General features: G+C 42.8%; 1 long non-coding RNA gene across 2 annotated transcripts in view; it reads left to right on the plus strand.

Annotated features, from left to right (window-relative positions):
* Nucleotides 1-22435, plus strand: part of LOC103164737 — a 267838-nt gene that overhangs the window by 91978 nt on the left and 153425 nt on the right. Inside the window, exons 3-5 of one of the 2 annotated variants that reach the window (XR_001604154.2) lie at nt 1075-1209; nt 14891-15018; nt 16261-16470. This is a non-coding gene — a long non-coding RNA (uncharacterized LOC103164737). Of the gene's footprint in view, nt 1-1074; nt 1210-14890; nt 15019-16260; nt 16471-22435 lie in introns of those variants that run through there. The other variant, XR_003754622.1, reaches the window with a different exon arrangement.

A 22435-nucleotide genomic window follows, 5' to 3' on the forward strand; every position in this document is an offset into this window, starting at 1 on the left:
AATACCTGTTCTGCCTCCCCTGTACGCTGTGAGCCTCATGTGGTACAGGGGCTTTGTTTGACCTGTTGATCTTATATCTACCCTAGTGCTTAGAACATTGCTTGGCACATAATAATAATAGTAAAAATGATAATGATAATAGTGGTATTTGTTAAGCGCTTCCTGTTTATGCTTAGCTTAACAAATGTCACAATTAACGAATGGCCGGAAAGAGCCCTAGAGAGAAAGACCGAGCAGGAAACTGGGACAAAGAGCACGAAGAGCTGTTAGGAACAGAGAGGAGAGGGAGACAGAGAGAGGGCCGCCACACAGCCAGAGATGGATTGTCCAATGAAGTCTACTGTGACAGAAGTAGGCTTCTCTGGGCTGGCTGGGCCGGTAATGCAGGTCTTGGGGGGCAGACTAGTCAGGCTAGTCAGCCATCGCTGGGGGAGCCAGCCTATCTGCGAGGAAAGTGACACCTGAGAAAGCAAGACCAGTCCTCTTCTAGCGGAGGAGCTAGGAGGCAGGAGGAGACAGCCACTGTGGGTGGGACCAGCCCTGCCCGAGTCACCACCCCAAGGAGATGAGGTTGGACCTCTCTGGGAGGGGGTTAGCCCAGGCCTGGGCTTGGTTCACTGTGGGAAGCACCCGGGGCTGGGGACGGGGGCGGTGCTCTGGGACTTCTGCTTAAGCCACCATTTTGGGCTTGCCCTTTCTCCCTTTCACCGTTCATCTGTTTAGAAGTAAGGGCACCGACTTCATGGGAGCAAGAGGGATAATAGCTACCATGGCCAATTAGGCATGGGGAAAACCCTATTACTTTTACCACCAAGGAGTCAATCTGAGAGAGCTGGGAGCAGCAGTTGTGTCATGCTGGTAGCATTCCTTCCCTCTTAGAATGTCAGTACTTGGGGGTGGGATCTCCTTTGGGCCCCTCCCCTTTTGAAAATATCTGAAAAAGAGAAAATGACTTTGCTCCCCCCATCCAATCCTGAGGGAGCAGTTGTTCCCTATTGCTCTTCTTTCCCTACAGAAAAATTGGCATTCCTGTCCTGAATCGTTTCTACTTATTTTTTCTTTATTGATATCCAGGTGGTCGGCTCCTGGAGGCTTGGCTTGAGGAGACACACACAGAGAAGAGACAGAGAGAGATACACACAGCAGGAGATTCTGAATCAGCAGATCCACTGAAAGACAGAGAGAGTGGGGATCAGAGAGAATCTAAAGGTAACTGTGACCAAATTCTCAGGGGCTCAAGGTGGGAGAAAGATGGAGTCCTAGTGGGAGGAGATAGAAAGAGAAACAGAGAGAAAGAAATGTTGAAAGAGCAACAGAGAGAGGGAAATTGATGAGGGACAGAGATAGATGGAGAAAACCAAAGGAAGAGAGAGGAATGAGGGTGATTATAATAATAATGATAATAATAATGATAATGTTGGTATTTGTTAAGCGCTTACTATGTGCAGAGCACTGTTCTAAGCGCTGGGGTAGATACAGGGTAATCAGGTTGTCCCACGTGAGGCTCACAGTCTTAATCCCCATTTTACAGATGGGTAACTGAGGCACAGAGAAGTTAAGTGACTTGCCCACAGTCACACAGCTGACAAGTGGTAGAGCCGGGATTTGGACCCATGACCTCTGACCCCCAAGCCCATGCTCTTTCCACTGAGCCACGCTGCTTCTCTAAGGAAAGTGAGAGGAGCAGGGAAGAGTAAGGAAGAAAGGAGAGGAAAAAAAAAGAGGGAGGCAGCACGGCCTACTGGAAAGAGCACAGGCTGGGGAGTCAGAGGGCCTGAGTTCTAGTCCTGGCTCCACCACTTGCCTGCTGGTTGACCTTGGGCAAATCATTTCACTTCTTTATGTCGCAGTTTCCTCATCTGTAAAATGGGGTTCAGTAATGCTCTCCTTCCCACTTAGACCGTGAATCCCACGTGGGACAGGAAATGTGTCTGACCTGATTATCAGTAGTACACGGTTAGCGCTTAGTTATTAGTGCTTAAGTGCAGTCCTCGGAATATAGCAAGCACTTACCAAATACCAAAAATAATTAATTAATTAATTGAATTGAAATGGTGAGGTTGAGAGAAGATTCACTGAACTGCCATTCGCTGTCTTCTGACCACTGCTGTCCTTTGCCGCTGTCCTCCAGTATTGCTGTGTGGCAGCAGATACACTGATGATGGCCTCCATGAGTGAACTGGCCTTTTCTGGGCTATTTGGAATTTCTGCCTGCACAGACGCTCCAAGGAACAGCAGTGGTGGTGATAGTGCCAAAGAGGCATAGATGAGGCAGCTTCTCTCCCCTTCCTCGTATTCCTTCTCCCCTTTCTCCTTGTTCTCCTACTCATCTTCCTCTTTTTTCAACCTTACTGCTGCTCTAGCTGCGAAGTCTTCCCGCCCCTATTCCTGAAGGCCTTTTATGGTGCTGGAATAGAATCCAGAAGGTCAGGGCTGTCCCGCTCCATTAACGGAAGGAGAGGGAAACAAACAAACATGGCATGGGGGGAGGTCAAAAAAAATTACATCCACCCCTTCTTTTTCTTCTGTCCTGAAACTCTCCCTGGATTGGGATCCACTCACTCTTCTAACAGTTGCATGTAGGAGGGGAAGGTTGAAGGAAATGCTCTCTCAGCAAGCGATGGCCCTTGGAGAAAGGAGGGGAAGAAAGTGAAATACCTTAGCTCCCAGCACAGAATTACCACTGAGGATTGTGTACAATGGCTTATATAATGATTTGAGGAATGTGGAATGTGTACATTAGCCTGCCTTTAAATTGCAGGCAGTTGTGATATTTTTCCACAGTTGCAGGGAAAGCTTGGAGCCCAATCAAAATCAGGGCGGGAGGGGGGAACATTAACGTTTTAGTTATGTTGTAATGACAAAAAAAAAACATTTATGTAGCAGTCTTGGGGCAAGAGTATAGGTTTACATAAAGTAGGTTACCAGTTGAGATAACCTACTAGTGCCCGATTTGCTGTCTACTTGGTCTTCCACTGAAGGTAGTCCGCTGTTTATTGCTCTAGTCGATTAACAATTAACGATTGTTAACGATTTAACGATTTTGTTATAGAGTTAACGCCTGTTAATTAACGATTAACAATGAGCTTAAATTTACGAAGTTTTCTCCATCATATGCTCCGGCTTATCATGGCTCAGTGGAAAGAGCCTGGGCTTCGGAGTCAGAGGTCATGAGTTCGACTCCCGGCTCTACCACTTGTCAGCTGTGTGACTGTGGGCAAGTCACTTAACTTCTCTGTGCCTCAGTTCCCTCATCTGTAAAATAGGGATTAAAAGTGTGTGAGCCCCACGTGGCACAACCTGATTACCCTGAATCCCCCCCAGCGCTTGGAACAGTGCTCTGCACCTAGTAAGCGCTTAACAAATACCAACATTATTATTATTATTATTATTATATATGCATTATTATTGCACATGGCACACCCCAAACGTTCTCCATGGCCTATGGGACCATTTGGGAATGGAATTGGGATGATAGTCTTGCTACCTGGCAGGCCTTGGGTATCCAGAACAGGCTGAGGAGCTCTGGGCCAGGTAGCTCTACTTCTCAGAATGCCCAGATGGACAGGAGAGTGTTTCTCTCATCGAGAAATACCGGGCCCAGAGCAGGTATGGGTAAAGGACTAGGTGTCTTGCTTTGGGAGACTAAGTCACACATCCTGAAAGGCCTAAGGTGCAGAACCTAATAGAATCCCATATTAGGCTTTGGTGACAAGAAAGAATATCTTGGCTGTAGTGGCCCTGGGGGCAGCAGCTGTTGTTGCCACTGGTCAAGAATGATAGGAGGAGCCTCCATTGCTACTATGACTGAATTATTGGCTGTTCTTGACTATTGATGTGAATTTTCAGCCTGGTCAGGAAATGTCATTTGGCTGTGGTGAGAATTCCTCCAGGTCCAGGAATGGAAAATTTTGGGGTGGCTGGGCTGTCACAGTTGCCCTATCTTTGAACCGCCAGTGCCGACTGCCTGGATCGGATGGTGGTGATTACCCACAGAGGCCCTGCCCTGCCTTTTCTACCCTAAGCTGCAGAGAATCTGATCATTTTAGATGTTGGCCAGGCTCACACACCTTCCTCAGTAGCCATATTGGAGACGGAGAAGCAAAGCCACATCCTCTCTCTGCCTCTCCACGGCTGTATATGTGTGCCTTTTTGAGAGAATGAGGTAAATATCAGGTAAATGCACCCCCCCACCCCCCCCACCCCGGCCTTGGGCATTGATATCACTCTACTCTCAACCCCACCGCACTGGTGTACATATCTCTAAAACTTAATTATTGTCAGTCCCCCCCCTCTAGATTGTAAGTTTGTTTGTGGTCAGGGAACAGGTCTACCAACTCTGCTGTACTTTCCCAAGTGCTTAATACAGTGATCTGCACACAGTAAGCACTCAGTAAATACCATTGACTGATATCACCTTGTATTTCGGTTCAAGATACTCTCTCTCAAAAAAGGAGACTATCTTCATTAGTGGCACCAATGTAAATAGATCTACTATTGAAACCAGTGCTGAAGTGAAATGTTTCGGTGGGCTAGGGGAGGGGTGCACAGAAAATAAAAATCTAAGACCTGGCTCTTGTTAAGATGCTCAGGGATATTACTGTGTTCAGTAATCCCGCTCAATTTATTGCACCACCTTGACTTATATTTGAACAGAATTAAATTCAGCTCTTCCCGGGAATTTCTTCATTATAAGACCATTCCTTATAATGTATAAATTGTTAGTTCTTAAGAAAAAAGTAGTCAATTGAATAATCATTTTTTGTAGTCACTGGTGTAATTGCCCCACTTCTGGCATAATTTGTGCAACCCCAAAACAGGGGAGGGGCTGTTACCTGGGGAATTAAGTCTAGCAAGTCTCAGGAGAAAAAGAAAAGAGAAGAAATAAAAGGGAGGAAAGGGAGAGAAGGAAGAACAATATAAGGGCACTTAAGACTGCTTCTTTTACTTCTGTTGCATGCAGGGAATTGACCTCCCCCTCCCCCCTGCTGTGTTGACCCTCTTAGAAACCTTGTGGTTCTCCTTCACAAACCTCCTCACAGTCATCACTGCTAAAAATTTTGTGGTATTAAAAATAATCTTGTATTTCCTCCCCCCAAATCGGGGAGGAGCAGTTATGCGGTGAAGGCAGTTATGCAAGTAAATATGGTACGTGTTATTTCTGAGTGGAAAATTTATGTACAGCACCTCTCATAGCCAGCTCTTTGCAATTCCTTCCCTGGTAGGATTTGATTCCACAGCTAGAGAAGTTATTTGCAGAAATGGATAGTCAAACCGATTTCCCCGTTTCAATTACATGCCTGGAGTATTTGCACCAAAGGAAGATAAGTTAATGAATTAGAGAATGATTAAAACCCACACACATTTGTCTCTCATATGACCTGTTTGATAAAATATGGCCACTCTGCCTTATGGGACATAGGAATAATGAAAACATCTGTGCAAGCCACATGGCATGCTTCTGATGATGGTCCGAGTCATTAGACTCCAAATTCTACTTACCAATTCAAGTTTAGGTGTATTTCCCTTGAATCAGCATTACAACACCAAGATTGAGCTAATGGACAATTAATTAAATTTCATTTTCTACCATTAATTCTTTCAAACCCAACTTAAAATCCCCTGTCACCTGGGAAATTCCAGCAAAAGACTGGATAATTGTGACTGTTTATTTGCTCGCAGGGATAGTTGCCTTTAATCACTCAGTTTCCAAAGTGCCGGACAAATTTTTACAGCACCAAATCTGAGTGCTGATTTTACAGCATGAACTACCACCCATGACTGTTGAAGGAATCAAGTCCTATTCTATTCATCAGTCTCATTATATAAGTAACACAATTTAAGTTTCCCGTAAACCTCTTGCTGTTTTCCCCTGATAGAATTTGCGGCAAAGGACCAAACTTTTTTAACAAATGCAAATTGTCTCACTCTGTTGTTGTTTTTTTGCTGTATGGTAGTGTTTGGTAAACAACTTGATTGCTAGGTATTGGCCTTAGGGAGCCTGCAGCTGCTCCATCCTCGTTCCCTGTAGACAGTTTTTTACAAAGTGAGAATTGCTGGAGGGAAAAATAAACAGAAGAGAGCAAAACTAGAAAATATTGTGTACTTTACCACGATGCATACCTTTTTATGAGCATGATCTCTTTTGGAAAACCATCCCCTAAACATTTGATACCATACTTCAAAAATCATTCTGATGGAAATGAGGCTTGGACTTCACAGTCTACAAACAGACTGCATTGCTTTAAGTAGACATGTGAGTTCGCAAGCTGGTTGTTATCTACCAAGAGTGTCTATGCATTTCAGTATGTAAATAGGAGTGGGAGATAGTTTCATCCATTCTAATAGGACCCGGGATGATAATCTAGTTTTACAAACCTCTATAAAAGCAGATTGAATATGGCATAATTAATGTTTCAATACTTCCAATATTTTCTCTACAATAGCTTAATGTCTGAATTTATTGTATTTCTTGATTACAATTGAGAATGACACAGGGACCTTTTCCTTCCATTATAGCTCTAACCACCAACCTTAATTCTTGAGGAATGTCAAGCTAGAGAAAAGTGACTTTAAAATTATTTGACAGACTTTTCTCAAATTGTAAACCAAGTAATGAATTTAGCCCACCTCTCCCTAAAACTGCCGAGGAAGACCCTAAGCCTTCCTTACATGAACTCTCTTCTCCCCTCTGCAGAGGTGCCCTGTTGCTAACCAGTGTCACTGTGAAAGTGCTCATATGCACCACCCAAATGGTATGTGTTAAGGGTACTGTGGGTGGCCCATTGTCTGCAGTAATCCTGCTGTATTATATACAGTGACTATCGGTTTAATTTGCAGTGGTTTTATGGGGCCCAGTCAGGGCTGCTGGATCATTCTCCCCAATAACTAGTTTGGAAGCAGGAGGTGGGGCAGATGGATACACTTTTTAATAATAATAATAATAATAATAATAATAATAATAAAGATAATAATGGTACTTGTTGAGCACTTATTATGTGTCAAGCACTGTTCTAAGTACTGGGGTAGATACAAGTCAGTCAGGTTGGACACAGTCCCTGTCCTACATGGGGCTCACAATTTTAATCTTCTTGGAGAAGCAGCATGGCTTAGTGGAAGGTGCACGGGCTTGGGAGTCAGAGGACTTGGGTTCTAATCCCAGCTTTGCCATTTGTGCTGCGTGGCCTTGGGCCAGCCACTTAACTTCTCTGTGCCTCAGTTTCCTCATCAGGAAGATGGGGATTAAGACTGTGAGCCGCACGTAGGACAACCTGATTATCTTGTATCTACCCCAGGGCTTAGAGCAGTGCTTGGCACATAGTAAGCACTTAAATACCATCATTTTTTTTGAACCCCCACTTTCCAGATGGAGTTACTGAGACCCAGAGAAGTGAAATGACTTACCCAAGGTCACCCAGTAGACACGTGGCAGAGCCGGGCACTTAGAACCCAGGTCCTTCTGACTCCCAGGCCCGTGCTCTATCCACTAAACCATACTGCTTCTCTTTTCCCATCACTTTAGAGGCCACCCCTGGGATAGAGTAGAATCAAGGTCAGTGAATGCAAAGCACTTTATAACCATGGAGAGCTCGTTTTTTTCCCCTCTTCTGAGTTCCTCTTTCCAGCGTGATTCTCGGAGGCTTTTTCTTGGGATTATTCCGTTTTCCTGTTTTTCAGCATCCAAGAAAAAGCTTTGCTGGGTGTTGAAAATCACTCTACCAAAAATGTCATTGAACGGAAATGCTGTGCCATTATCACTGAAGCAACATGCTCCCTGGCTTAGCCCCTTATTGCTCTGAGCCAAGCCCCAAGTGAGCCTTTACAGTTGGTTTTGTCTGTGGCCATAGTCCCTTGTAGGAGACCAGTATCGCTTTGGGTGAGAATGGGGAGATGAGGGGAGAGGGTGCAGAAAGGCAGAGGATACACTTCCCTTACCTCACATAAACCAGTGGAGGCATGATCCCTATTCCCTCCTGGGGCATTGAGATTTGGGCTGAGCAGTTCTTTAAATTATAAGAATATAGAAGAATAATGCAGTATTTTCGTTAAGTAGCCAGAGATGATGATGTTTTATAGTTAGTTTTCTTATAAGTTCAATCAATCAATCATATTAATTGTGCACTCACTGTGTGCAGAGCACTGTACTAGGCGCTTGGGATAACCAAGTTGGTAGACATGTTCCTTGTACACACGGAGCTTGCAATCTAGAGGAGGAGACAGACATTAATATAAACAAATAAATTATGGATGTGTGCATAAGTGCTGTGAGGCTGAGAGGGTGGTGAATAAAGTGTGCAAATCCAAATGCAAAAGCGATGCAGCAGGGAGTAGGAGAAGAGGAAATGAAGGCTTTGTCAGGGAAGGCCTCTTGGATGAGTTGTCCTTTAACCATTAATGATGATAATAGTGATAATAATGGCAATGATAAGATACTTGTAGTATTTATTGAATTGTTACTATATTCATTCAATCGTTCATTCATTCAATCGTATTTATTGAATGCTTACTGTGTGCAGAGCTCTGTACTAAGCACATGGAAAGTAATAATAGTAATTATGGTAATTAGTAAGCTCTTACTGTGTGCCAAGCACTGTTCTAAGTGCTGGGGTAGATACAGGGTAATCAGGTTGTCCCATGTGGGGCTCACACTTTTAATCCCTATTTTACAGAAGAGGTAACTGAGCCCCAGAGAAGTTAAAGTGACTTGCCCAAGGTCACACAGCAGACAAGTGGCAGAACTGGCATTAGAACCCAGGTCTTCTGACTCTCAAGCCGGTGCTCTTGCCACTAGGCCATGCTGCTTCTCAAAGTACAATTCATCAACAAAGAGAAACAGTCTCTGTCCACAACGGGCTCATGTGTCTAGAAGGGGGGATACAGACATCAAAACAAGTAAACAGGCATCAATAGCATCAATATAAATAAATAGAATTATAGATATGTACATATACACAAGTGCCCTGGGGCAGGATGGGGAGTAGAACAAAGGGAGCAAGTTGGGGAGATGGGGAGGGGAGGGGGAGCTGAGGAAAAAAGGGGGCTTAGTCTGGGAAGGCCTCCTGGAGGAGGTGAGCCTTCAGTAGGGCTTTGAAGGGGAAAAGTGTGCTAGTTTGGCAGATTTGAGGAGAGAGGGCATTCCAGGCCAGAGGTAGGACGTGGTAAAGGGGTCGATGGTGGGACAGGCAAGAATGAGGCACAGTGAGAAGGTTAGCACCAGAGGAGCGGAGTGTGCGGGCTGGGATGTAGAAGTCAAGCACTGTTCTAAATGCTGGGGAAGATATAAAATAATCAGATCACACACAGTCCTTGGGCCTATAGTCTTTAGTAGGAAAGAGAATAGGTATTGAATTCCTATTTTACAGATTAGGTAACTGAGGCACAGAGAAGTTAAATGACTTGCCCAAAGTCACACAGTGGGCACATGCCAGAGCTGGGATTAGATTCCAAGTCCTCTGACTCCAAGGCCCATGCCTTTTCCACTAGGTCACACTGCAGTTAAGATGGGCAGAGTGATTGTCTGTCGGATATGAAGGGGGAAGGAGTTCCAGACCAGAGGCAGGACATGGGCGAAAGGATGGTGGCAATAATAGTAATAATAATAATGATTATGGCATTTGTTAAACGCTAACTATGCGCCAAGAATTGTTCTAAGTGCTGAGGTAGATTCAGGGTAATCAGGTAGTCCCACGAGGGGCTCACAGTCTCAATCCCCATTTTACAGATGAGGTAATTGAGGCACAGCGAAGTTAAGTGTCTTGCCCAAGGTCACACAGCAGACAAGTGGTGGAGGCGGGATTAGAACCCATGTCGTCTGACTCCCAAGCCCAGTCTCTTGCCACCAAGCCACGCTCCTTCTCTAGAAGATAGATAGAAGAGATAGATAGATCTCTTCAAGATTGATGAGATTGAGGTACAGTGAGTAGGTTGGCATTAGAGGAGGGAAGTGTATGGCCTGGGTTGTAGTAGGAAATCAGAGAGGTAAGGTGGGGGGAGCAAAGTGAATGGGTGCTTTCAAGCCAATGGTGAGGCGTTTCTGCCTGATGCACAGCTGGATGGGCAACCACTGGAGGTTCTTGAGGAGTGGGGAGACATAGATTGAATGGTTTTGTACAAAAGTAATCTGGGCAGCAAAGTGAAATATGGACTGAAGTGGGGAGAGACAGGAGCCAGGGAGGACAGCTAGGAGGCTGATACAGTAGTGAAGCTGGGAAGGGATAAGTGCTTGGATCAACAGGGTAGCAGTTTGGACAGAGAGGAAAGGATATATTTTAGCAATGTTGTGAAGGTTGAACCAATAGGATTTGATGACAGATTGAATAAGTGGGTTGAACGAGAGAGATGGGTCGAGGTTAATGCCAAGGTTATGGCTTGCGAGAAGGGGGCATGGTGATGCTGGCTACATGGCATAGTTGATAGACCACAGGACTGGGAATCAGAAGGTCATGGGTTTGAATTCCAGCTCTGCCACTTGTTTGCTGTGTGACCTTAGGCAAGTCACTTAACTTCTCTGGGCCGTAGTTACCCCATCTGTAAAATGGGACTTAAGACTTGGAGCCCCATGTAGGACAGGGACTTTGTCCAACCTGATTAACTTGTACCTATTCCAGCACTTGGAACAGTGCTTGGCACATAGTAAGCACTTAACCATAATTGTTGTTATTATTATTATTATTATTACAGTGACAGAAAAGTCAGGGGAGGGCAGGATTTGGGTAGGAAGATGAGGATGTTGGACATGTTAAATTTGAGGAGTCTGTGGGACATCAAAGTAGAGATTTCCTGAAGGCAGGAGGAAATGTGAGACTGCAGAGAAGGAGAAAGATCAGGGCTGGAGATGTAGATTGGGTAATTATCCACACAGAGCTGGTAGTTGAAGCCTTGGGAGCAAATGAGTTCTCCAAGGGAGTGGGTGGAGATGGAGAATAGAAGGAGACCCAGAGTTATCTGATTTGTAGGTTATTTGGGAAGACGTATTTTAGAGATGTGCTCAACAGCTCATTAAAATCATTTGGGTTAAAAAGTTTGTTTTGAGTTGTTTAGAAAATGAAGAACTACAGAAAAAAATTATTATTTTTATTGGTAATAAGGAGGTGTTCATTTTGTATTTGTTGATGTTCATTTGCTTTTTTCATCTTTACTACAAAATATTTTTACATGTTGCCTCAGGGAATAAAGGATTTGCCAAAGGGTCTATATGCCATTTATCCTGAAAGACCTGTGTTAAAGTAGTAAAGAAATATTTGAAAAATAGTTATTCCATTTTGGTAGTAATGTGTCACATTCTCATTCTGGTGCATTATTATTATTATGGTAACTGTTAAGTACTTACTATATGCCAAGCACTGTCCTAAGCACTGGGGTAGATACAACTTAATCAGGTTGGACACAATCCCCATCCCACTTGGGGCTCACACTCTTAATCCCCATTTTACAGATGAGGTAACTGAGGCTCAGAGAAGTAAAGTGATTTCCTCAAGGTCACACAGCAGACAAGTGGCAGATCCTGGATTAGAACCCAGGTCCTTCTGACTCCCAGGCCCATGCTCTATCTACTAAGCCACACAGAAGAGAGGCTTTTAAAGATTTGGAGACTCTGGGTTAGGTAATAATAATAATAATAATGTTGGTATTTGTTAAGTGCTTACTATGTTCTAAGTGCTGGGGTAGATACAGGGTAATCAGGTTGCCCCACGTGAGGCTCACAGTCTTAATCCCCATTTTACAGATGAGGTAACTGAGGCACAGAGAAGTTAAGTGACTTGCCCACAGTCACACAGCTGACAAGTGTCAGAGCCAGGATTTGAACCCACGACCTCCGACTCCCAAGTTCAGACTCTTTTCACTGAGCCACGTTGCTTCTCTGTTAATTGAGTCAAACATGGGAGAAGAATAGCCGTCTCCTCCCCGCCACTTAGCCTTTTGAGGGTAGGGCCAGGGCACCAGACAGTGATTCTGCCATCCACTCAGCCCTTTTCCAGACATACCTTCATGTACACTGGCTATGTCTCCTCCTGGGTTGCTTAATTGGAGTGTTCAGAGCCTGGAATTTCTGAGTTTCTACCAGCCTTGGGCAATCAGGACCTGTTAGGGGTGACCATGTAGGTTTCAATCAGTCAGTCAGTGGTATGAGAAACAGTGTGGCCTGTGAGAAGCAGCATGGCCTAGTGGATGGGGCATGGCCCTGGAAGTCAGAAGGACCTGGGTTCTAATCCCAGATGTACCACTTGTCTGCTGTCTGGGCTTGGACAAGTCACTTCAGTTCTCTGGGCCTCAGTTACCTCATCTGTAAAATGGAGATCAAGACTGTGAGCCCCATGTGGGACATGGATTGTGTCCAACCTGATTAGTTTGTATCTACCCCAGTGCTTAATACAGTGCCTGGCACAGAGAAAGCGTTTAACAAATACCATTAAATAAATTACTGAGTGCTACCTGTGCAGAGCACTGGATTAAGTGCCTGGGAGAATATAACACAACAGAGTTGGTAGACACGTTCCCTACCCACACTGAACTTGCAGTATAGAAGGGGAAACAGAAATTAATATAGATAAATAAGTAATGGATATGTACATAAGTGCTAAAAGGCTGAGGGAAGGGTGAATCAAGGGTGCAAATCCAAGTTCAAGGGTGGTGCAAAAAGGAGTGGGGTAAGAGAAAATGAGATTTTAGTTGGGAATGGCCTCTTGGAGGAGATGTGCCTTCAATAAACCTCTGAAAGTGGGGAGAGTGATTGTCTGTGGGATCTGAAGAGGGAGGGCATTCCAGGCCAAAGGCAGAACCAGAGGTCTTTCTTGGAATCCCGGTTACCCAAAAGAAGAAGAAAAGGTGTTTAGATCATCTTGGGCTTTCTCCTGCCTCAGGGAGTAGGGAGTGGAGGAGATGACTCTTGAGGAAGATTCAAATCTCCTGAAGTAGCAATGTGCCCCTTCACCAAATCCACAGGTTCCTGACACTTGGAGGACATCCCTGGGGCTATAGTTTAAGCCCCAGGATCTTCCAAGGGCTCAGAGATTCTAGACAAAACAGTTCCACTTTTAAGGCATTGGGTGGAGCCAGGAGCATTTCGGCCATCTGGGGGACCCTGAGCATCTGGTTCTTTTTTTAAAAAAAAAACATATTCGTTAAGTACTTATTGTGTGCCAAGCACTGTTCTAAGCTCTGGACTAGGTACAAGTGAATTAGGGTGGACACAACCCCTGTCCCGCTGGGACTCACGTTGTAAATAGGAGGGAGAACAGGAGAACATAAGGCATAGAAAAATTAAGAGACTTGCCCAAGGTCACTGCTACGGGCTCTCGTTATATCCCGGCTAGACTACTGTGTCAGCCTTCTCTCTGACCTCCCTTCCTCCTCTCTCGCCCCACTCCAGTCTATTCTTCACTCCACTGCCCGGCTCATCTTCCTGCAGAAACGATCTGGGCATGTCACTCCCCTTCTTAAACAACTCCAGTGGTTGCCTATCGACCTCCGCTCCAAACAAAAACTCCTCACTCTAGGCTTCAAGGCTCTCCATCACCTTGCCCCTTCCTACCTCTCCTCCCTTCTCTCTTTCTACCGCCCACCCCGCATGCTCCGCTCATCTGCCGCCCACCTCCTCACCGTCCCTCGGTCTCGCCTATCCAGCCGTCGACCCCTGGGCCATGTCCTCCCGCCGTCCTGGAACGCCCTCCCTCCTCACCTCCGCCAAACTGATTCTCTTTCCCTCTTCAAAACCCTACTTAAAACTCACCTCCTCCAAGAGGCCTTCCCAGACTGAGCTCCTCTTCTCCCGCTACTCCCTCTACCACCCCCCCTTCACCTCTCCGCAGCTTAACCCTCTTTTCCCCCATTTCCCTCTGCTCCTCCCCCTCTCCCTTCCCATCCCCCCAGCACTGTACTCGTCCGCTCCAATGAATATATATATTTTCATTACCCTATTTATTTTGTTAATGAAATGTACATCACCTTAATTCTATTTAGTTGCCATTGTTTTTACGAGATGTTCCTCCCCTCGACTCTGTTTATTGCCATTGTTCTTGTCTGTCCGTCTACCCCGATTAGACTGTAAGCCCATCAAACGGCAGGGACTGTCCCTATCTGTTGCCGACTTGTTCATTCCAAGTGCTTAGTACAGTGCTCTGCACATAGTAAGCGCTCAATAAATACTATTGAATGAATGAATGAATAGAGCAAGCATTTGTGAGCTGGGATTAGAACCCAGGTCTTGACTCCCAAACTCATGCTTTTTCCACTAGGCACTAGCTTCTAAATGGGGGAGTGGATAGAGCATGGGCCAGGGAGTCAGAAGGACCTGGGTTCTAATTCTGACTCTGCCACTTGTCTACTATGTGACCTTGGACAAATCACTTCACTTCTCTTTGCCTCAGTCACCTTATCTGTAAAATGGGGATTAAGACCGTGAGCCCCATGTGGGACAGGGACTGTGTCCAACCCAATTCGCATATATCCATCCCAGTGCTTAGTATAGTGCCTGGCACATTGTAAGCACTTAACAAATCCCATAATTATTATCATTATTATTATTAATAATAAATACATGTGAGCCTACATCAGAGAGGGGGAACAGCCATATTGTACTCACTTGCACATCTCTAGCGGTTGTGTCACTTCATCCTCTGGAGAGAATCTCAATAACACTAGAAACATTTGAAGTTAGTTACCATAATGTTTTGTAATATAGAACATTTTAAATGAAATAATTGGTAAACTGATCTTTCAAAGCAATATTTTCTGCTTATGTATTATGAATCATATTCAACATATGGAAAATTCCTGTTATAAAAGGGTTTTTCCAAATTCTAGGTTATATATCTGTTTTACTGGTTTCTAATTCAAGTGAGCTTGAGTGTAATGGCATCTTTTAAATTTTAAAAATATTTTTTTGTTTCAGTGTCCCAAGAGACTTTTCTGATCAATTCCAGTTTCAGCAATTTATTTGGCAATGGTAAATGTTTTAATCCCTTCTCAGAGGTGTTCTGAACCATGAGTGGATAAATGTGATGACCGCAAACAAAAACGGTGAGTCAGAAATTTTGCTTGAAAGCATTAAATAATTTTTTTGTATAAATGTACAGAAAAATGATTTTTAGGTTAAAAAAAAAAGAACCCAAAAGACATCCATTCACATAGAGTGATTGAAACCGTGCCCGAAATTAAGAGTGATTGAACAAGAATCGAAGATGAAAAGTTAATTTCTAAAGAACACATGTGTTTTTTTTTTAATCATATATTTATTTTCTAAATGGCGGAAGTGCTGAAAAGGTTTAGTGGCTGTCCTTTTATTTTGTTCTCAAACTCAGTGTCGGAAGGTTTGCTGCCTGGTAAAACCATCAATATTATCCAGAGCAAACTCACGTCTTATCCTCCCTCATTTGTTTTTTTCTTTAAAATGTAAGAAGAGTTTCTTGGCTCATAAGAGCCCCTTTGGACATTGTACTCTCTGATGGTTTGCTTTAATATGCAGAGAAAGAGCAAAGGTCACCTATTCAGAGACCAAAAATGTTAGTCTTCTCATGAAGTAGGCAGCGTATATTGGTGTACATCACCTAAACTTGACTCTCTTGGAAAAAAATTATTTTCTACCTCCTTCAGTATACCTGGTCTGCTAGGACTATAACTCCTTGAAGCTTAAAAGGATGGTCATATAGTTGCAACAGAGTTAAATTGGCCCAGAGAGCTGAAAGACATTTGAACACTGATTCTCTCTTTTGTAGATCTGGGAGCCCTTGTTTGGGGCCTTCTTGAAAGCCTTCGAAAATCTTTTCCACATATTTAACTAGTCTTTTGCTTATATATTGAATCTAGTATCCACTGTTGAGAAGGTGAGAAATGATTCATTTTCCCTATATATATGAAATAGAATACTTCTTTGGTTAAAGAAGTATTTAAAGAATGGAAAATGAATAATTTAGAAAAAAGCCACCATGATTCACGTATCAGCAATTCCTTTTTTGTTTTTTAAAAGGTGTTGTTTGGCCAAGGTAGCCTAAGTACCATGCCATTTAGCAAAGATTATAATAACCACTCATTGTTTTACTAACTGGCAGAGTGAACATTTGAATAAACCTGTATGGCACTGTATGTCAGACAGTTTTTTCTTTACCTCTGATATCCTTAGAAACATGAGTGAGAAATCCTGAAAGCTAGACTGGTTTTTGATTTTCCCCTTGACACCCGGATTTGGAGAATTGTTCTTGGTAGAAAACAGAAATATCTTGGCAACATCAAAGGAGTATATTTTTTGTCTGTTACAAATACCAGGTCTGTGCCTTCCTTTGGCTTCCACTAATCTCAGTTGGATCAGTGCCGTTATCCAAAATGCAGACTTCAACACTGAGTGGTAATGAAGAAAGTTTTATCATGTGACAATTCTTTACTTTTTTCCCATTCTATTTATTTCCATTGACTGTGATACACAAATAAGAAGTATGTAACTTACTGATGTCGAGTTATTAAAGATCTCAAACTAAATGAGTATCGTATAAGTTATGAAGTTCATGCTGTCAGGGTGCTTTAAGAATTTTTTTGTGTGGCAGAGACTTATACTGGTTTGGCCCAGACCAGGGCCCCTAAAACCATGGGGGCAAGGCTGATACAAGGTAGAACCTAGCCAGATTTGCGTGACACCCCCACCTGCACCCTCAGCTTCCCATCTATTTTGCATGGAGGAACTGAAGCAGGCATAAGCTGGGGTATGCCTGAATTACTGATGAGCCCGGGCCAAACATGAAAAAGCCAGGGCCTCACTTTTGGAGGAAGTTGTAAGAGGTGTAGTTCTTCTCCTGGGATGATGGGACTACAATTCTTTGCAACCTAAGGGTACAACTGTTCAGGTACAGCAGTGTCACTTGGAAGCGAGCTGAGGTGCTGGGCTCATTTGCAGTCTTGGGGGCTTGGGATGATCTTGAACCAGACATAGGCTGGTTCTTGATTTCCAGGCCATGAAAGCAGGAGTGTACTGCTTGGAGACTTGGATCATCATTTCTAGCAATAATCCTCTATCACATGCACTTGTGGGCATATATGTGCATGTGCGTGCATGCACACACACATGCACACACATACATACACACACACACTCCCTCACTACAGGAGATATTTGAAGGTGTCATTCATTTATGAGAGTATCAAAATAGAATTCCGCAGCGGTTTCTGATGTAATAAATGACTTGTTCTGAAGCTTGTGATAAAAACATGGTCCTTGAAACTTCTACATAATAGAGTGTTAATATATTACATATTTTTAGTACTAATGTTGTCCAGTTTCTATTCAATAGGAAAGCTTTAAAAATAATTGCTACAATATCATTTTAAACTTCTTTCAATATTATCTTTACTAAGTGGTATTAAATTCAACAGAACCAAATTCTTTTGAGCTCATACAAGAATGTTCTAGTTTTCTATGTCCTTATTTATTTTCCCCTGGAGGACATCTTGAAGGTTTCCTCAAAAAAGTAAGTCCTTTTTTTGAAGCAATAAGGTCTACCTCAAAGCGCTAAGTGCCTGATTTGCCTTTTATGCTGATGTCAGGAATTCATCCTCAGTCTTACAAGCTTTTAAAGTTTCCCATTCAAATAGCCAAGCATTTTTTCCACTGACAATTTGGGATCTTTAACATAGGAACAAGCACCATTATACAGAAAAGTTTAGGTAGAACATTTTTTTTAAATTTAATGGTATTTGTTAAATGCTTCCTTGTGCCAGACACCGTACGAACTCCTGGGGTAGATACACAATGATCAGGTTTGACACAGTCCCTATCCCACATGGGGTTCACCATCTAAGGCAGAACGGGAATGATTTAATCCCCATTTTACAAATGAAATAATTGAGGTACAGAGAAGACAAGTGACTTGCCCAAGGTCACATAGACAAATGGCAGAGCCATAATTGAAAACCAGGTTCTCTGACCCTCAGGCCTGTGCTCTTTCCACTAGACCCCACTCACACTGTCTATTCCAGTAAGTTGTACATATAGTGGCTACCACTGGATCATCAATGTACTTACAGGGGATTAAAAACTGAAGTATGAAGAATGGGAAAGTGCATTATGTTTAGTCATTTAGCCCCTTCCCTCCCTCCCCCCCCCATAGTTAATATATACATCCTTACACTGAGAATGCTTTTTGGGGAGAGTAATACTTTAGATAAAAGAAATCTGGTGCTAATATGAATTAGAATATAAAGAATTTGGATGAAATGAGGAATGGCTATAGGATTTTGGATCTATATAGCTTGGATCACTAGAGTAACATGCCTTGTGTGGGGTAAACACATTGGTGCAGAAAAGAACCATCTAAGGTTTGTGCCCAAACCTTATGGGCACAAAATGCTTATGGTTGATCCTTTTTTTTTTTATCACACTTGTATCCATGGATAGAAGCCCATCATCAGTAGAGTTATCTCTGAGGGCACTCAGTCATCCATCCTACTCACCCACTCTCTTTTCCCACCACACCACAGCTTGTACTCTTCCTTCTTCTCAAGCTCACCTATTCATTGTACTTTGTTCTAGTCTCTCCAGCCTCCAGCTCTTGTTCACATCTTTACCCCTGCCCTGAGCCCCTTCCCTCTCCATATCTGCCATAACACAGGTCTTCTCATCTGCAAAGCCCTTCTGAAATCACATGTCCTCCAGGAGGCCTTCCCTGATGAATTTCTACTCTTCCCAGATTTACTCCCCCTACTGCCACTAAAACATTTCTATGCCACCCTCATGAGCACATGTGAACTTATAACCTCCTTTAGCAAAATGTATCCTACATATCCTATTACATAAGCACTAATTTATGTAGTTGTCTCCTTTTTCTTCCTTCTTCTATATGTACATCTTTTTAGTGTATGCCTCCCCTTCTAGAAGGTAAGGTCTTTTGTCTTCTCTTAAGCATTAATTACAGTGGTCTGCACGCAGTAGTAACTCTTGCTGGATTGATTAACTGACCAAAGTATGGTGGTTCCTAGAGCTTCTTTCAGTGTCAGAATTCTACGGAGTCATGCCCATGCACCCTTTCATTTTCCCTTAGATGCCCTGACCCATCTTAGTAAAAAAAATGGTGATTGTTAAGGCCATCTGTTTCATACTTGTCTGAAGGGAGTGATGATAGATTGTGCATGATGATCCATGTTTTCTGGCTCCTCCTCCAAGTGTGCTGCTTTTTTAGCCTTCCTAACCCTTTGTGTTCCGGAGATCAAGAACCTAGCTTCAGGAATGTACTTCCCACCTCTTGCACAGTAGCCTAGAACCATGCTGCCTGGTAACTGAGATGGGCTGTCTCAGATGATTTTTTTCAAGCAGAAAACCTATCTCATTTACTGCCTAGTGCTGCAAACTGTCATAAGGCCAAGCTGACTTGTTTTCTTCAAACTTTCAGTCCAAGAAATTTTGACTTTGAAAAGTAATTTTAACAATTTAATAAACTACATAATATGTTTATAAGCTGGAGTGAATGATCTTAAGTATTTTGGTCTCTTTCATAACACAATGAACCTAATATTGGTAAAAATACAGATCTTAGCTAGCACCATAAAGAGAAGCTAGATTTAATAAACAGTTATGAATGTTGGCAGCTGCCTATCAGATTGTATAACATCGACTATAGCACATGAAGACAGTGTCAACTTACATTTTATCTCAGAAGAATTTCCAAGGCGTTTATTTTGCTCTCTCTTGAGTCCTTAACCTAATTCAAGTTATGTAATTGGCTAGATATTTTTCCACATAGCTAATTGGATAGATGCCAGTATGGAAACCATTGTCTGACCTGATGATGATCAGAAATTAACATGACAGTAGTGTGGTGGTAATGGAATGTATTAGTAATGTAATTCATGACTGTAAGAAAGAATCCATCATCCCCCACCTATGATCAGCAGGAGGGGCTTGAAGGATGATGAAATACTCCCAGCAGGCACCTCGCAGCAATGGCTAGCCAATCTCTATGTCAAATTTAGTTTTAAATTCTTCAGACAAAACTGTAATGCTTACCAATTAATTACTACAAATGTCAATTAAAAATCTAATGGATAATATAGTATGATTAAACTTCAATTAAAAAAATTATATTTAACAAGGAAGATATAACATTGTTTTAATGAATTCTGCTGAAGGTGACAGTTTATAAAGACACATTTACCCAGTGTAGGTGAATATAAATTAATTGGATAATGTTTAACATGTTACTCCATATATATTAGCTGTGAAATGTATTTCTTCTCTAGTTATGTCCCCAAGGAGATGGAGTCAGAAAAACATATTTTTAAAGAAAGGGCTCCTCTTTTTGCCCTTTCAGACATTTGCTTCAAAACCTCTTTGCTCACTCTTTTGGAAAAAAAAAATTTGAAAATCCACAATAGCCAAATTTATGGTTTGTGGTGTTTGCTATTTATAATATTGAATATAGGTTTTATGGTATAAGAAATGAGTCTAGGACTGAGATTATGATCCATCTGATTCTTTAGTAAAGCTAATCTATATCTATATTGCAAACATTGTCCATTCCTCTCTAAGGCCCTAATGGAACCAGTCACATATTTTTCTGTGTACAAACTCACTGTAGAGTAAACTTTGAAGTGTTGAAAATAATTTTGTTCCCATGACATCCACTCAACTCTTCCTAACAACAACCTTTGCCTAAACTCTTATTTGGTACTTAAAAAACAATCACTAGCTAGAAGACTTGGGACAGATTGGCTCCCAAGGCAAATTGTATATGCTTAGTGAGATTTCTCTGTAGGAGGGCCTTTTTAAAAATCTTAGGTACCTTCCTTTAGATCAAGGAGCACTTCCATTCATTCATTTGTATTTATTGAGTGCTTACTTTGTGCAGAGCACTGTGCCAGGCGTTTGGGAAAGTACAGTACAGCTTGGGAAAGTATAGGGATGTTATCAGCTAAGGCCCTCTGAGTGACTGATTCCCTGGAAGAATAAGTATGTATCCATCTCCATAGGCAAATATGTCACTCACATCATTGTATGCTCTTAAATGCTAATGATGTAAACTGAGGAATCTGGAATCAAGTTATTTTTTCCACACTGTTGATCTGAAGAAGAATATCTTCCATAATCACAGGAAACAGCTTTGTGGGGAAACCCAGCTTCCTGGGGGTTGGATTTTCCTGAGGAATGAGGTTGGGGCTTTTCCTAGACTGTATTTGATTAATCCCATCATCTTAACAGTTGTGCATCTCAGGACTCTTATGCACTTATCTGTTTGTTATTGATTTATTTAATTATAATATATATATGTGTGTGTGTATGCATATATATATAGAACACTTACAATGTGCTAAGCGCTGTTGTAGATAAACGATAGATCAGACTCAGTCTCTGTCCCACACAGTGCAGACAATCTAGGGGGTAGGGGAGAACATGTATCCCCCATTTTTTAGATGAGGAAACTGAGGCACAGAGGTTAAGTGACTTGATCAAAGTTACACAGCAGGCCAGTGACAGTCTCTCGAGTCCCAATCCCTTGCTTTTTCTATAGGCAACACTGCTTCTCAACATCTTTATTATTTCTATCTTATGCTTTTTAAACCGCTGTTTTGACCATTTATGTCTGTAAAGTAGATTGAACATTCTAGTGGGTGATAACCATGTCTTCTACTTCTTCTGTGTGTCTTTCAGGAGTTTGCTATAATGTTCTGTATGCTGTAGGTGCTCAGTTAATACTATTGATTATGGGGAGGAAGAAGAAAAGGTGAAGGAGGAAGCAATAGTGCCACCCCACTAGTCTTCTCTCCCCTCCTTTTTTCACCTCCTCACTTGCTCCTAATCCTTTCCCTGACCTACACAAAGCTCAGAAACTCCCCTCCTCTGCCTCAGGCTCCTTCTATGCCTCCCACCATCTAGCTGTGGGAGTCCATCAAGGCTCAGGTCTGGGTTCCTTTCTATTCTCCATCTACACCACTCCTTTGAAGAATTCATTCTCTCCCATGGCTTCAACTTCCATTTCTTGGTGGCTGATTCCCAAATCTACACCACCCCCCAAGCCTTTATCTCTCTTCTCTGCAGTTTCACATTTCTCCCTGCCTTCGGTGGATGTCCCACTGACATCTAAAACTTAGCATGTCCAAAACAGAACTCCTCACCCTCCCATCCACACCCTGTCTCCCCCTGTCTTTCCCATCACTGTTGACAGCGCCGCTATCCTCCCTGTCTCCCAAGTCCATAATCTTGGCATCATCCTCGACTTGTGGCTCAGTGGAAAGAGCATGGGCTTGGGAGTCAGAGGTCATGGGTTTGAATCCCGGCTCCACTGCTTGTCAGCTGTGTGACTGTGGGCAAGTCACTTAACTTCTCTGTGCCTCAGTTACCTCATCTCTAAAATGGGGATTAAGACTGTGAGCCTCATGTGGGACAACCTGATTACCCTGTATCTAGCCCAGAGCTTAGAACAGTGCTCTGCACATAGTAACTGCTTAACAAATACCAACA

Source organism: Ornithorhynchus anatinus, chromosome X1 (genome assembly GCF_004115215.2).
Source record: "Ornithorhynchus anatinus isolate Pmale09 chromosome X1, mOrnAna1.pri.v4, whole genome shotgun sequence".
Classification (NCBI taxonomy): Eukaryota; Metazoa; Chordata; class Mammalia; order Monotremata; family Ornithorhynchidae; genus Ornithorhynchus; species Ornithorhynchus anatinus.